This window comes from Aethalodelphis obliquidens, unplaced genomic scaffold (genome assembly GCF_003676395.1).
Source record: "Aethalodelphis obliquidens isolate GAN/ISIS:26980383/991018 unplaced genomic scaffold, ASM367639v1 scaffold107, whole genome shotgun sequence".
NCBI lineage: Eukaryota > Metazoa > Chordata > Mammalia > Artiodactyla > Delphinidae > Aethalodelphis > Aethalodelphis obliquidens.
In genome coordinates this window covers 877,827-884,276 of record NW_020838051.1, presented here as the reverse complement: position 1 = coordinate 884,276, position 6,450 = coordinate 877,827, and the positions used below count along the sequence as shown (strand labels likewise).

The following is a 6,450-nucleotide window of genomic DNA, read 5'->3' as shown; positions in this document are numbered from 1 at the left end:
ACTTTGTGAGACAAAGTAATTGTAAGTTAAAACAGGAATGTTAAAGATAACCTATAGAGAGTAGAATTTCACTCCTGCTACATTTTCATATCTTAAGAAATGCTGATAAATCCAACTGCCCTTAGAATTCTAAGAGAATCCATATTTTTAGAATTTATAAATACTGTCTTCTATTCTAAAGTTGTCATACCTTAGATATGTTTTTTTATTCTCTAAAGAGTTTTTTCTTAACCTTTGCATATCTATCATTCATTCATTCATACATTGTATAATTGTTGAATATTTATTACGGAGATGCAGCATTTAAAGACTGTTAAGGTACATTCCTCCAGTGAGCTTATTTTCTGGGTTAGGGGAAAGAAATAAATAAACAAATTAAGACATTTTCAGATTCTTTGGATTGGGTGATCAAGGAAAGTTACTGTGAAAAGGTGACATCAGAGTTGATACCCAAGAAATTAAAAGTATCCCAGCCTTGGGAAAATGAGAGGGTGTGTTTCCCTACAACCTCTACAGAATGTGTTACAGAATGGTTTTGGTTTAATTTGGTTTGGTTGATTTGCTAGGTGAGAGATAGTGTAGATTTAATTTACTTCTCTTTCAGTTTGAGTGGAGTTAAACATCTTGTCATATATTTTAGGGCCATTGTAATATAATCTTTTGCTCATTTTTTTCACATTGAGTTTTTGGTCTCTTTTTCCCTCGATTTTCAAAAAACTTTATATAACAAGGGCTTATTTCTCATTCATACTACTTGTCTATCAAGGGTTGGAATTCAACTCCACATTGTCCTTAATTTCAAAGTGTACAGTATGATATTGTTAACTATGGGCATGGTGTTATACAGCAGATCTCTAGAACTTACTCATTTTATATAGCTGAAACTTTATACCCTTTGAGTAGAAACTCTCCATTTACCCCTCTCCACAGCCCCTGGCAACCACCATTCTACTCTCTGTTTTTATGAGTTTGACTTTTTAAGCTTTCACATATAAGTGAGATCATGTAGTATGTGTCTTTCTGTGTCTGGTTTATGTCACTTATCATAATGTCTTACAGGATCAGCCATGTTGCTATAAATGGTAAGATTTCTTTCCTTTTAAAGGCTGAGCAATATTCCATTGTATTATTCATACATGTATCACATTTGCTTTAGCCATTCATCTGTTGACAGACACTTAAGTTGTTTCCATGTCTTGGCTACTGTGAATAATGCTGCAATGAATATAAGAGTGCAGATATCTCTCCAAGATACTGATTTAATTTCCTTCGGATATATACTCCGAAGTGGGGACTTCCCTGGTGGTCCAGTGGTTAAGACTCCGTGCTTCCACTGCAGGGAACTGAGATCCCACATGTCATGTGGCGCGAATTTAAAAAAAAGTGGGATTGCTGGATCATATGGTAGTTACAATTTTTTTTTAATCACAAATAAGGTCTTTTATTTGTCACCATTAAAAGTCTGATTTTTAAACAGATTCTTGGACTGGTGTCTCATATCCATCAGCTCATTCAACTTTAGGACCTGTCTCATCCCCAGTAGCTTTTCCAGAACTACTACCTTCACCATGTAGCTCCATGAGTTTTCCCAGTTCAAAGTTGGGCTTCTTCAGCATTTTTACTTTTCTAACAAAGACATCATGGAGTGGATAAATAGATTGGCAGGCCTTTTCTATGTCTTTTCCAATGCTGTCTGGAATCAGTTTATTGACCACCTCTTTCAAGTCATTTGTCTGCACCTCTCGGGTCAGGATTTCCATCATCTTCTTGCACATCTGGCGGACCTGCTGGTGCTGGGCATAAGAGGCCTTCTGAATCTGATTGTTGCGCTTTTTAGTAAAACCCACGCAGAATAGACGAAGCAAATAACCATCGATAGTCTTGACATCAACGTGAGCTTCAATCATGGTCTGCCATTTTTTGACCATGGAGCACATTTTGTCACGGGTAAGATCCATGCCATGGAAATTAGTCAGGCAGTTTTTTTCCCTGAACATCCTCAGTAATAAGCTTAAATTTTCTAAATGCAGCTTCATCATTCTGCGGATCAGCAGGGCTCACTGCAAACACATGACCCTTGAGGCCCTCAGATGCGATTTTGGTTCCTTGAGTTCTCGTGACTAGTGTTTTCCCAATATTTCTTATATTGAACATAGCTGGTGCTTTCACATCATACCAATCTTTCTTAGATAATGGGTCAACTACTTTCTTCTTGGCTCCCTTTTTACCGCCTTTCGTAAGGCGCTTGTTCTTACCGCCCCATAGTTACAATTTTAAGTTTTTGAGGAACCTCCATACTGTTTTCAGTAGTGGCTGTATCAATTTACATCCTGACCAACAGTGTACAGGGTTCTTTTTTTCTCCAAATCCTTGCCAACACTTGTTATCTTTTGTCTTTTTTTTTTTTTTTTTTTTTTAGCGGTACGCGGGCCTCTCACTGTTGTGGCCTCTCCCGTTGCGGAGCACAGGCTCCGGACGCGCAGGTTCGGCGGCCATGGCTCACGGGCCCAGCCGCTCCGCGGCACGTGGGATCCTCCCGGACCGGGGCACGAACCCGCGTCCCTTGCACTGGCAGGCGGACTCTCAACCACTGCGCCACCAGGGAAGCCCTCTTTTGTCTTTTTTGATAATAGCTATTTTAACAGGTGTGAAGTGACATACCATTGTGGTTTTGATTTGAATTTCCCTGATGATCAGTGATGGTAAGCATCTTTTCACAAACCTCTTAGATTTTTGTATGTCTTCTTTGGAGAAATATCTATTCAAGTATTTTATACATTTAAAAAATTGGATTATTTGATTTTTTTGCTATTGAGTTGTAGGAGCTCCTTACATATTTTGGATACTCACCTCTTATCAGATACATGGTTTGCAAATATTTTCTGCAATTCTGTAGGTTTCTTTTTCACTCAGTTGATTATTTCCTTTTCTGTGCAGAAGCTTTTTTAGTTTGATGTAGTCTCACTTGTCTTTTTTTGCTTTTCTTGCCTGTGCTTTTGGTGTTATATCCAAGAAATCAATGCCAAGGCCAACGTCATGAAGCTTTTCCCCTGTGTTTTCTTCTAGGAATTTAACAGTTTCAGGTCTTATGTTTGTCTTTAATCCATTTTGAGTCGATTTTTGTATATGTTGTAAGATCGGGTTGAATCTCATTCTTTTACATGTGGATGTCCAGTTTCCCCCATGCCTTTTTTTTTTTTTGGAAGAGATTGTCTTTTCCCCATTGTGTAGTCCTGGCACCTTTGTTGAAGATCACTTGACTGCATATACGTGGATTTATTTTTGGACTATATGTCTGTCTTTATGGCAGTGCCATACTGTTTTAATTACTATAACTTTATATGTTTTGAAATCAGAAAGTGTGAAGTTTCCAGCTTTGTTCTTCTATCTCAATATTGTTTTGGCTATTTGGAGTCCTTTGTAGTTTCATCTGAATTTTAGGATTGTTTTTTCTGTCATTGGGATTTTGATAGAGATTATATTGAATCTCTAGATTGCTTTGGGTCATATAGGCATTTTAACAATATTAAGTCTCCTCATCCAAGAACATGGGATGTCTTTCCATTTAGTTGTGTCTTCTTTAATTTATTTCATCAGTGTTTTGTAGTTTTCAGTGCACGAGTCTTTTAGTTAATTCCTAAGTATTTTATAATTTTGATGCTATTTTAAATGGGATTGTTTTCTTAATTTTCTTTTTAGATAGTTCACTGTTAGTGTATAGAAATGCAATTGATTTTTGTATCTTGCAACTTGACTGAATTCATTTATTAGTTCAGTTTGTGTGTGTGTGTGTGTGTGTGTGTAATTTTTAGGGTTTTCTACATATAAAATCTTGTCATCTGCAAACACATGTAATTTTACTTCTTCCTTTATGATTGTAGTATTCCAGTACTATTTGGAATAGAAGTAGAAAGAGTGAGCATCCTTGCCTTGTTCCAGATCTTAGAGGAAAAACTTTCAGTTTTTCACCGTTAAGTATGATGTTAGCTGTGGGCTTTTCATATATGGCATTTATTATGTTGAGGTAATTTCCTTCTATTTCTAGTTGAGAGTTTATATCATGAAAGAATATTGAATTTTGTCAAATGCTTTCTTTGCATCTATCGATATGATCATGTGATTTTTATCCTTCATTCTATTAATGTGGTGTAGGTCTGTTCAGATTTTCTGTTTCTTCATAATTCAGTCATGAAGAGGTTGTATTTTTCTATGAATTTATCCATTTTTTCTAAGTTATCCAATTTGTTAGTGTATAATTTTTCCTAGTAGTCACTTATGATCTTTTAATTTCTGTGGCATTAGTTGTAATGTCTTCTCTTTTGTTTATGATTTTATTTATTTGAGTCTTCTTTTTTTTCTTAGTTAATTTAGCTGTAGTTTTGTCAATTTTGGGAATCTTTTTGAAAACCAACTCAGTTTTGTTGATTTTTTTTCTGTTCTCTATTTTGTTTATTTGTACTCTTTATCATTTCTTTCCTTCTGATAACATTGGGTTTAATTTGTTTTTATTTTTCTGGTTCTTTGAGGTGTAAAGTTAGATTGTTTGCGATCTTTCTTTTATAATGTAAGCATTTTTCACTCTAAATGTCCCTCTTAGTACTGTTTTTGCTACATCCTATAGGTTTTGGTATGTTGTATTTTTGTTTTTGTTTGCCTCAAGGTCTTTTCTAATTTCCCTTTTGATTTCTCCTTTGACTCATTGGTTGTTCAAGATTGTGCTGTTTAATTCCCACATGCTTGTGAATTTTTAAATTTTCCTTCTACTGTTGATGGCCAGTTTCATTCCATTGTGGTCAGAAAAGAACTTAGTATGATTTCAGTATTCTTGAATTTGTTAAAACTTGGTTTTTGACCTAACATGCTTTGTATCCTGGAGAGTGTTCCATGTGCACTTGTGAAGAGTATATATTCTGCTGCTGTTGGAATGAACGTTATGTATATGTCTATTAGGTTCATTTCAAATTTAATGTTGCTGTATTTCTCTATTTGTTAATTGATCCTCTCTCTGGATGTTCTATTTTTTATTGATAGTGGGGTCTTGAGCTTTCATATTGCTGTTTAACATCTTTTCATTTCAACTTGGAAGAACTCCCTTTAGCATTTCTTGTTAGGCTAGTCTAGTGGTAATGAACTCTCAGCTTTTATCTGTCTGGGAATGTCTTTATCTCTCCTTCATTTCTGAAGGATAGTTCTGCTGGATATAGTGTTCTTGGCTGACAGGTTTTTTTTTCCTTTCAGCAGTTTGTATATATCATTTGACTGTCTTCTGGCCTGCAGGGCTTCTGTTGAGAAGTTTTCTCATAGTCTTATGGGAGTTACATGTATGTGACAAGTCACTTTTGTCTTGCTACTTTTGAAATTCTCTCTTTGAGTTTTGACAGTTTGATCGTAATTTGTCTCATTGTGGATTATCTGAGTTCCTCTTAGTTGTGGTCATTGGACTTCTTGGGTTTGGCTATCTATTTCCTTCCCCTGCTTTGCAAAGTGTTCAGCCATTATTTTTTCAAATCAGCTTCTGGTCCTCTCTCTCTTCTCCCTCTGGGACTCTCATAATGTATATATTGGTTTATATGATGGTGTCTCATAAGTCCCTTAAGCTGTCTTCACTCTTTTTCATTCTCTTTTCTTTTTACTTCTTTCACTGGATAATTTCTACTGGCCTATCTTTGAGATTGCTGATCCTTTATTTCTGCTTGATCTAGTCTGCTTTTGAACCCCTCTACTGAACTTTTCAGTTCAGTTATTGTATTCTTTAGCTTGAAAATTTCTGTTTGGTACTTTTCAATGTTTTCTATTTCTTTGATTCTCACTTTGTTCATGCCTTATTTTCCTGACTTCTTAGAGCATCTTTATGATGGTTGTTTTGAATTCTGTCCGATAAATCATATATCTCTGTTTCATTCGTGTTAGTTTCTAGAAATTTATCTTGTTCCTTTGTTTGGGAAATCATTTCCTGTTCCTTCATTTTCTTTGACTCTTTGTGTTGGTATTTGTGCATTAGAGAAAACAGCCACCTCTCCCAGTCTTCCTGGACTTACCTTTATGGGAGGAGACCCTCACCAATCATCCCAGCTAGAGGTTCCGGGGGCCTGTCAAACCTTTATGCTAGTCCAAACCACCATCTTCGATCTTAGTGATCCCCATGTGTTTAGAATATGTTGGGTCCGATCAGTGTTCCAAGACAGGTGAGGCAGAAGGCAGTCTGTTGGGCAGCCCCTGGAAAATTAGTCCTTTGGATGTACTGTCCAGCCTTTTCCCTTTCCAGAGAGAAGCTGAAATCTTTTTTTCTTTTTTTTCTGCTTCCTCTGTACTGAGCTGGGCGGAAGGCCTATGACGACTGGTGGTATACTAGATCAAACTGCGGTGTTTGGTCTCACTGGACCCCAGGCATCTAGTGTATGCCAGGTCCTGTCAGTACTCTGCAACACATAGACAGAAACCAGCCCCTTA

The 6,450-nt window shown here is 36.5% G+C and overlaps 1 pseudogene; it reads right to left on the bottom strand.

The window, feature by feature from the left end:
• Positions 1–1,425: 1,425 nt before the first annotated feature.
• LOC113614872 (40S ribosomal protein S3a pseudogene) lies at positions 1,426–2,262 on the bottom strand (annotated as a pseudogene).
• Positions 2,263–6,450: the final 4,188 nt, after the last annotated feature.